Source organism: Haliotis rufescens, unplaced genomic scaffold, assembly GCF_023055435.1.
Source record: "Haliotis rufescens isolate VD_foot unplaced genomic scaffold, xgHalRufe1.0.p SCAF_1, whole genome shotgun sequence".
NCBI lineage: Eukaryota > Metazoa > Mollusca > Gastropoda > Lepetellida > Haliotidae > Haliotis > Haliotis rufescens.
The window spans coordinates 13,638,032-13,649,026 of record NW_025963779.1 but is presented as its reverse complement, the minus strand read 5'-3'; the positions used below and the strand labels follow the sequence as shown (position 1 = coordinate 13,649,026).

General features: G+C 28.5%; 1 protein-coding gene across 1 annotated transcript in view; it reads right to left on the bottom strand.

Moving 5' to 3' along the window:
- Positions 1-1,208: 1,208 nt before the first annotated feature.
- The window catches only part of LOC124148338, a 109,741-nt gene continuing 99,954 nt past the window's right edge, over positions 1,209-10,995 (bottom strand). The window contains exon 11 of the mRNA XM_048386731.1: positions 1,209-10,927. The gene's annotated coding sequence lies outside the window, so the exon portion shown is untranslated. The remainder of the gene's footprint in view (positions 10,928-10,995) is intronic.

Sequence of the window (10,995 nt, the reverse complement as noted above, 5' to 3'; positions counted from 1 at the left end):
ACAATTGCTCATAGTTATTTACAACAAGAGATACCAAACAACTATCAATAATACAGATTTTGTTCCATGATTCATTGCATGAAATAAGTAAACAAAATGTTAAATGTTTTGTTACTATATCCATCATATAGTTCATGTATTACAAATATTTACAAAATGTCTTAAACAGTCCATGATTATGAAATGATTTAGACAAAAAAAGAGTTTTGTTTTGTTGATACACTAGTCACTAAATACATGGACAGTATACATTTATACAGTATACATTTATACTTGAAATATTTGTGTTATCATTGCTTGAAAATGATCTAGAATATGAGACAAGATCAAAATATAATGTTGAGGGATATCTATCTGATTGTGTTACAACTGTTCATAGTTATTTACAACATGAAATACCAAACAACTATTAATAATACAGATTTTGTTCAATGATTTATTGCATGAAATAAGTAAACACAATTTTAAATGTTTTGTTACTATATCTATCCTATAGTTAATGTATTACAAATATTTACAAAATGTCTTAAACAGTCCATGATTATTAAATGATTTAGACAAAAAAGAGTTTTGTTTTGTTGATACACTAGTCACAAAATACATTGGCATTGGCATTGTACATTTATACATTTTACATTTATACTTGAAAATATTTGTGTTATCATTGCTTGAAAATGATCTAGAATATAAGACCAGATTATAAGGGATATCTATTCGATTGTGTTACAATTGTTCATAATTATTTACAACATGATAAAGCAAACAACTATTAATAATACAGATTTTGTTATATAGTTCAATGAATGAAATAAGTAAACAATAATGATACAGTTCATGTAGTACAAATATTTACAAAATGCAATGTATAGTCCATGGTCATGAAATTATTTTGTCACAAAGTCGTGTCCTCTTATGTATTTGCATGCCTGTTTACATTTGTCCAAAAAAGACATTGTAGATTTGCATTAACATTTACAAACCGTTTAACACTTTGTATCAGGTTATTGACATATCTAGAACTAAAGTCAAATGTCCATTCCAGTTTTATAGATATTAACATCAATAATAATTACACTCAAATTTCATAGCTATGTACAAGATATAAAAACGTTGTTTCCAATCTTAGAGTTTGCTAGGAAAGAAATAACAAGTTACAATGGGCACATGGTTATCATGCCCAGTAGAATAAAAGCATTTTTTTCAATATATTTTGTTTCTATATTTGCAAGAAATTCATTTGTCATCACTATTTACAAAGTTACAAAAGTGTCCAACATTTATTTTATCATTGCTTGAAAATGATCTAGAAAATAAGACCAGATCAAAATCTAATGTTAAGAAATATCTATCCAATAGTGTCACAATTGCTCATAGTTATTTACAACAAGAGATACCAAACAACTATCAATAATACAGATTTTGTTCCATGATTCATTGCATGAAATAAGTAAACAAAATGTTAAATGTTTTGTTACTATATCCATCATATAGTTCATGTATTAAAAATATTTACAAAATGTCTTCTACAGTCCACAATTATGAAATGATTTAGAGAAAAAGAGTTTTGTTTTGTTTATACACTAGTCACTAAATACATGGACAGCTTTATGGGGTATTCTCAGCCAGCTGTGTCATGGTATTTTATTTTATCCACATCTGGCTCGAATTGTGGCCTTACTATCCTCCTCAAATTGCTGGGATAGTTCCCCCTAAAGTTCAATAATCCAAATCCAACTTGTAGGCTACTTGTATGCTCATTTATCGCACCATTTTGTACCGTTCTGTGTAGTCACTCGCTGTGCTCTGATGCTCAGAACTATAGCCAGCGTTTGATCCCAATGCTTGGGCATGACCGATGCTCGATCATGTACACACTTAGTGCCAACGATTTGGCCATGTCATGTTATTATTTGCAAGTGGCCAAATCGTTTCCAATGCTTGGCATGATTGATGCTCAATCATGGGCACCCGCAATCAAACCTGAGAATTCCCCATACGCCCATTTATACTTGAAAGTATTTGTTATCATTGCTTGAAAATGATCTAGAATATAAGACCAGATTATAAGGGCTATCTATCTGATTGTGTTACAATTGTTCATAGTTATTTACAACATGATATACCAAACAACTATTAATAATACAGATTTTGTTACATAGTTCAATGAATTAAATAAGTAAACAATGATGATTTAGTTCATGTAGTACAAATATTTACAAAATGCAATGTATAGTCCATGGTCATGAATTATTTAGTCACAAAGTCGTGTCCTCTTATGTATTTGCATGCCTGTTTACATTGATGAAAGAGTTTTGTTGATACACATGTCACTAACTTAATTGGTATTGTATATTGATACTTGAAGATATATTACAAAACGATCCAACATCTATTTGAGCATAATATCCAGTTCCTGGTTATTTACAACATAAGATATGAGACATGCCATATAACCTACTACTTATTAGTTAGATTTTTCTTTCATGTTTCAAAACAAGAAATAAGTATACAATTGTTTTAAATGTTTTGTTCTATTTTTGTCTTATTGTTCATGTACTACAAATATTTACAAAACGTTCCAACATACCTTTTATCAAAGCTTTAACACAATCTAGAATAAAATACAATCAAAGTTTAAAATATGTTTATGTCTACATGTTAATCCAACACAAAGCTTTACACTTATTTACAACATGACATAACAACCTGCTATTCACCATTCACGTTTTGGTAAATGGTTCACAAAAGGAGGCAATAAACAGCTTGGACATATAGTCTGTATTGTCTAGGATCATGGACTGATTCAGTCACATATTCCAATCTTTGGTTGTGTGCATGCTTATTTATAAGTGATCTGTCAGCTTTGATACATCAGTAACTACCTTGATATGACATTATTATTTATTTTTGAATGTTTTTATAAACTTGTTTAACAATCTGAATCAGGTTATTGACACATCCAGAACTAAAGCCAAATAACCATTCAAGTTTTATTGATATTAACATATATAATATTTACACACACATTTCATGACTATGTACAAGATATGAAAACAATATTGTTTCCAATTACAGAATTTGTTATGTAAGTAATAACAAGATACAGTGGACACATGGTTATCATGTCTAGTAGAATAAAAGCATTATTTTCCTATGTTGTTGCCATATTTGTCATTAAATTCATTTACCAAAACTATTTACACAATTTATAAAACTGTCCAACATTCTGTGATATCTACCTGATAGTTTAACACAATGTTCATAGCTATTTACAACATAAGATACCAACCTACTATATGTCATTCACATTTTGTGACATGGTTCTTTGACAAAATGGGTTAACAAAATGTTAAATGTTTTGTTTCTGTATTTATCATATGGTTCATGTACCACAAATATTTACAAATGTCTTCAACAGTCCATGCTTATTAAATGATTTAGTCACAGACAGAGTTTTGTATAGAAACACCAGTCACTGAACTAAATGGTATTGTGCATTCTTTGGTTGTGTGCATGCTCATTTACAAGTGATCAGTCAGCATTGATACATCTGTCACTATCCTTATATGACATTGTACATTTACATTAACATTTACAAACCGTTTAACACTTTGTATCAGGTTATTGACATATCTAGAACTAAAGTCAAATGTCCATTCCAGTTTTATAGATATTAACATCAATAATAATTACACTCAAATTTCATAGCTATGTACAAGATATAAAAACGTTGTTTCCAATCTTAGAGTTTGCTAGGAAAGAAATAACAAGTTACAATGGGCACATGGTTATCATGCCCAGTAGAATAAAAGCATTTTTTTCAATATATTTTGTTTCTATATTTGCAAGAAATTCATTTGTCATCACTATTTACAAAGTTACAAAAGTGTCCAACATTAGTTTTATCATTGCTTGAAAATGATCTAGAAAATAAGACCAGATCAAAATCTAATGTTAAGGAATATCTATCCAATAGTGTCACAATTGCTCATAGTTATTTACAACAAGAGATACCAAACAACTATCAATAATACAGATTTTGTTCCATGATTCATTGCATGAAATAAGTAAACAAAATGTTAAATGTTTTGTTACTATATCCATCATATAGTTCATGTATTAAAAATATTTACAAAATGTCTTCTACAGTCCACAATTATGAAATGATTTAGACAAAAAGAGTTTTGTTTTGTTTATACACTAGTCACTAAATACATTGGCATTGGCATTGTACATTTATACATTATACATTTATACTTGAAAGTATTTGTGTTATCATTGCTTGAAAATGATCTAGAATATAAGACCAGATTATAAGGGCTATCTATCTGATTGTGTTACAATTGTTCATAGTTATTTACAACATGATATACCAAACAACTATTAATAATACAGATTTTGTTACATAGTTCAAAGAATGAAATAAGTAAACAATAATGATAAAGTTCATGTAGTACAAATATTTACAAAATGCAATGTATAGTCCATGGTCATGAATTATTTAGTCACAAAGTCGTGTCCTCTTATGTATTTGCATGCCTGTTTACATTTGTCAAAGAGTTTTGTTGATACACATGTCACTAACTTAATTGGTATTGTATATTGATACTTGAAGATATTACAAAACGATCCAACATCTATTTGAGCATAATATCCAGTTCCTGGTTATTTACAACATAAGATATGAGACATGCCATATAACCTACTACCTATTAGTTAGGTTTTTCTTTCATGTTTCAAAACAAGAAATAAGTATACAATTGCTTTAAATGTTTTGTTCTATTTTTGTCTTATTGTTCATGCACTACAAATATTTACAAAAAGTTCCAACATACCTTTTATCAAAGCTTTAACACAATCTAGAATAAAATACAATCAAAGTTTAAAATATGTATATGTCTACATGTTTATCCAACACAAAGCTTTACACTTATTTACAACATGACATAACAACCTGCTATTCAGCATTCACGTTTTGGTAAATGGTTCACAAAAGGAGGCAATAAACAGCTTGGACATATGGTCTGTATTGTCAAGGATCATGGACTGATTCAGTCAAATATTCCAATCTTTGCTTGTGTGAATGTTTATTTATAAGTGATCTGTCAGCATTGATACATCTGTAACTACCTTGATATGACATTTATTATTTATATTTGAATGTTTTCTAAACTTGTTTAACAATCTGAATCAGGTTATTGACACATCCAGAACTAAAGCCAAATAACCATTCAAGTTTTATTGATATTAACATAAATAATATTTACACACACATTTCATGACTATATACAAGATATGAAAACAATATTGTTTCCAATTTCAGAATTTGTTATGTAAGTAATAACAAGATACAGTAGACACATGGTTATCATGACTAGTAGAATAAAAGCATTTGTATCCTATGTTGTTGCCATGTTTGTCATTAAGTTCATTTAACAAAACTATTTACACATGGTTCTTTGACAAAATAAGTAAACAAAATGTTAAATGTTTTGTTTCTGTATTTATCATATAGTTCATGTACCACAAATATTTACAAATGTCTTCAACAGTCCATGCTTATAAAATTATTTAGTCACAGACAGTTTTGTATTGATATACCAGTCACTGAACTAAATGGTATTGTGCATTCTTTGCTTGTGTGCATGCACATTTACAAGTGATCAGTCAGCACTGATACATCTGTCACTACCCTTATATGACATTGTAGATTTGCATTAACATTGACAAACCGTTTAACACTTTGTATCAGGTTATTGACATATCTAGAACTAAAGTCAAATGTTCATTCCAGTTTTATAGATATTAACATCCATAATAATTACACTCAAATTTCATAGCTATGTACAAGATATAAAAACATTGTTTCCAATCTTAGAGTTTTCTAGGAAAGAAATAACAAGATACAATGGGCACATGGTTATCATGCCCAGTACAATAAAAGCATTTTTTTCAATATATTTTGTTTCTATATTTGCAAGAAATTCATTTGTCATCACTATTTACAAAGTTACAAAAGTGTCCAACATTTGTTTTATCATTGCTTGAAAATGATCTAGAAAATAAGACCAGATCAAAATCTAATGTTAAGAAATATCTATCCAATAGTGTCACAATTGCTCAGTTATTTACAACAAGAGATACCAAACAACTATCAATAATACAGATTTTGTTCAATGATTCATTGCATGAAATAAGTAAACAAAATGTCAAATGTTTTGTTACTATATCTATCATACAGTTAATGTATTACAAATATTTACAAAATGTCTTCTACAGTCCACAATTATGAAATGATTTAGACAAAAAGAGTTTTGTTTTGTTTATACACAAGTCACTAAATACATGGACAGTGTACATTTATACATTATACATTTATACTTGAAAATATTTGTGTTATTGCTTGAACATGATCTAGAATATAAGACCAGATTATAAGGGATATTTATCTGATTGTGTTACAATTGTTCATAGTTATTTACAACATGATATACCAAACAACTATTAATAATACAGATTTTGTTACATAGTATCAAAATATTTATGATATAGTTCATGTAGTACAAATATTTACAAAATGCAATGTATAGTCCATGGTCATGAAATTATTTAGTCACAAAGTTGTGTCCTCTTATGTATTTGCATGCCTGTTTACATTGATGAAAGAGTTTTGTCGATAAACATGTCACTAACTTAATTGGTATTGTATATTGATACTTGAAGATATTACAAAACGATCCAACATCTATTTCAGCATAATATCCAGTTCCTGGTTATTTACAACATAAGATATGAGAATGCCATATAACCTACTATTTATTAGTTATTTTTTTCTTTCATGTTTCAAAACAAGAAATAAGTATACAATTGCTTTAAATGTTTTGTTCTATTTTTGTCTTATTGTTCATGTACTACAAATATTTACAAAATGTTCCAACATACCTTTTATCAAAGCGTTAACACAATCCAGAATAAAATACAATCAAAGTTTAAAATATGTATATGTCTACATGTTTATCCAACTCAAAGCTTTACACTTATTTACAACATGACAAAACAACCTGCTATTCAGCATTCACGTTTTGGTAAATGGTTCACAAAAGGAGGCAATAAACAGCTTGGACATATGGTCTGTATTGTCTAGGATCATGGACTGATTCAGTCACATATTCCAATCTTTGCTTGTGTGAATGTTTATTTATAACTAAGTGATCTGTCAGCTTTGATACATCTGTAACTACCTTGATATGACATTTATTATTTATATTTGAATGTTTTCATAAACTTGTTTAACAATCTGAATCAGGTTATTGACACATCCAGAACTAAAGCCAAATAACCATTCAAGTTTTATTGATATTAACATAAATAATATTTACACACACATTTCATGACTGTGTACAAGATATGAAAACAATATTGTTTCCAATTTCAGAATTTGTTATGTAAGTAATAACAAGATACAGTAGACATATGGTTATTATGACTAGTAGAATAAAAGCATTTTTATCCTATGTTGTTGCCATGTTTGTCATTAAGTTCATTTAACAAAACTATTTACACATGGTTCTTTGACAAAATAAGTAAACAAAATGTTAAATGTTTTGTTTCTGTATTTATCATATAGTTCATGTACCACAAATATTTACAAATGTCTTCAACAGTCCATGCTTATAAAATTATTTAGTCACAGACAGTTTGGTATTGATATACCAGTCACTGAACTAAATGGTATTGTGTATTCTTTGCTTGTGTGCATGCACATTTACAAGTGATCAGTCAGCACTGATACATCTGTCACTACCCTTATATGACATTGTAGATTTGCATTAACATTGACAAACCGTTTAACACTTTGTATCAGGTTATTGACATATCTAGAACTAAAGTCAAATGTCCATTCCAGTTTTATAGATATTAACATCCATAATAATTACACTCAAATTTCATAGCTATGTACAAGATATAAAAACATTGTTTCCAATCTTAGAGTTTTCTAGGAAAGAAATAACAAGATACAATGGGCACATGGTTATCATGCCCAGTACAATAAAAGCATTTTTTTCAATATATTTTGTTTCTATATTTGCAAGAAATTCATTTGTCATCACTATTTACAAAGTTACAAAAGTGTCCAACATTTTTTTTATCATTGCTTGAAAATGATCTAGAAAATAAGACCAGATCAAAATCTAATGTTAAGAAATATCTATCCAATAGTGTCACAATTGCTCAGTTATTTACAACAAGAGATACCAAACAACTATCAATAATACAGATTTTGTTCCATGATTCATTGCATGAAATAAGTAAACAAAATGTCAAATGTTTTGTTACTATATCTATCATACAGTTAATGTATTACAAATATTTACAAAATGTCTTCTACAGTCCACAATTATGAAATGATTTAGACAAAAAGAGTTTTGTTTTGTTTATACACAAGTCACTAAATACATGGACAGTGTACATTTATACATTATACATTTATACTTGAAAATATTTGTGTTATTGCTTGAACATGATCTAGAATATAAGAACAGATTATAAGGGATATTTATCTGATTGTGTTACAATTGTTCATAGTTATTTACAACATGATATACCAAACAACTATTAATAATACAGATTTTGTTACATAGTATCAAAATATTTATGATATAGTTCATGTAGTACAAATATTTACAAAATGCAATGTATAGTCCATGGTCATGAAATTATTTAGTCACAAAGTTGTGTCCTCTTATATATTTGCATGCCTGTTTACATTGATGAAAGAGTTTTGTCGATAAACATGTCACTAACTTAATTGGTATTGTATATTGATACTTGAAGATATTACAAAACGATCCAACATCTATTTCAGCATAATATCCAGTTCCTGGTTATTTACAACATAAGATATGAGAATGCCATATAACCTACTATTTATTAGTTATTTTTTTCTTTCATGTTTCAAAACAAGAAAAAGGTATACAATTGCTTTAAATGTTTTGTTCTATTTTTGTCTTATTGTTCATGTACTACAAATATTTACAAAATGTTCCAACATACCTTTTATCAAAGCGTTAACACAATCCAGAATAAAATACAATCAAAGTTTAAAATATGTATATGTCTACATGTTTATCCAACACAAAGCTTTACACTTATTTACAACATGACATAACAACCTGCTATTCAGCATTCACGTTTTGGTAAATGGTTCACAAAAGGAGGCAATAAACAGCTTGGACATATGGTCTGTATTGTCTAGGATCATGGACTGATTCAGTCACATATTCCAATCTTTGCTTGTGTGAATGTTTATTTATAACTAAGTGATCTGTCAGCTTTGATACATCTGTAACTACCTTGATATGACATTTATTATTTATATTTGAATGTTTTCATAAACTTGTTTAACAATCTGAATCAGGTTATTGACACATCCAGAACTAAAGCCAAATAACCATTCAAGTTTTATTGATATTAACATAAATAATATTTACACACACATTTCATGACTATGTACAAGATATGAAAACAATATTGTTTCCAATTTCAGAATTTGTTATGTAAGTAATAACAAGATACAGTAGACACATGGTTATCATGACTAGTAGAATAAAAGCATTTTTATCCTATGTTGTTGCCATGTTTGTCATTAAGTTCATTTAACAAAACTATTTACACATGGTTCTTTGACAAAATAAGTAAACAAAATGTTAAATGTTTTGTTTCTGTATTTATCATATAGTTCATGTACCACAAATATTTACAAATGTCTTCAACAGTCCATGCTTATAAAATTATTTAGTCACAGACAGTTTGGTATTGATATACCAGTCACTGAACTAAATGGTATTGTGCATTCTTTGGTTGTGTGCATGCACATTTACAAGTGATCAGTCAGCACTGATACATCTGTCACTACCCTTATATGACATTGTAGATTTGCATTAACATTGACAAACCGTTTAACACTTTGTATCAGGTTATTGACATATCTAGAACTAAAGCCAAATGTCCATTCCAGTTTTATAGATATTAAAATCAATAATAATTACACTCAAATTTCATAGCTATGTACAAGATTTAAAAACATTGTTTCCAATCTTAGAGTTTTCTAGGAAAGAAATAACAAGATACAATGGGCACATGGTTATCATGCCCAGTACAATAAAAGCATTTTTTTCAATATATTGTGTTTCTATATTTGCAAGAAATTCAATTTTCTTCACTATTTACAAAGTACAAAAGTGTCCAACATTTGTTTTATCATTGCTTGAAAATGATCTAGAAAATAAGACCAGATCAAAATCTAATGTTAAGAAATATCTATCCAATAGTGTCACAATTGCTCAGTTATTTACAACAAGAGATACCAAACAAAATGTCTTCAACAGTCCACGATTTTAGACAAAAAAAGAGAGTTTTGATTTGATGATACACTTGTCACTAAATACATTGGTAGTGTACATTTATACATTATACATTCATACATTTGTGTTATCATTGCTTGAAAATGAATAGTTATTTACAATATGAGATATGCCAACCTACTTTAATACATCAGATTTTGTTACATAGTTCATTAAATGAAATAAATATGTAATGATTTATTCAATAGATTTGTGATATAGTTCATGTACTACTTATATCGACAAAATGAAACTTATAGTCTGTGGTCATGACATTAATTAGTCACAAAGTCGTGTCCTCTGATGTATTTGTATGCCTGTTTACATTTATCAGAGAATAGTTTTGATACATATATCACTAACTTAATTGGGATTGTATATTCATACTTGAATATATGTGTGATGTCAATGTACATTCAGTTGGTCACATTCAGGACAACCTCATCAAATTGACCAAGACTAGATATGACAAAGAAAAAAGCCAAGGACAAGATGACACTCAGTGAGTCGGTAGATGGCTGTATCTGTACAGAGAGAAAGAAACACAAAGATATATGTACATTTATATACCAACTACATTCACTACATCACT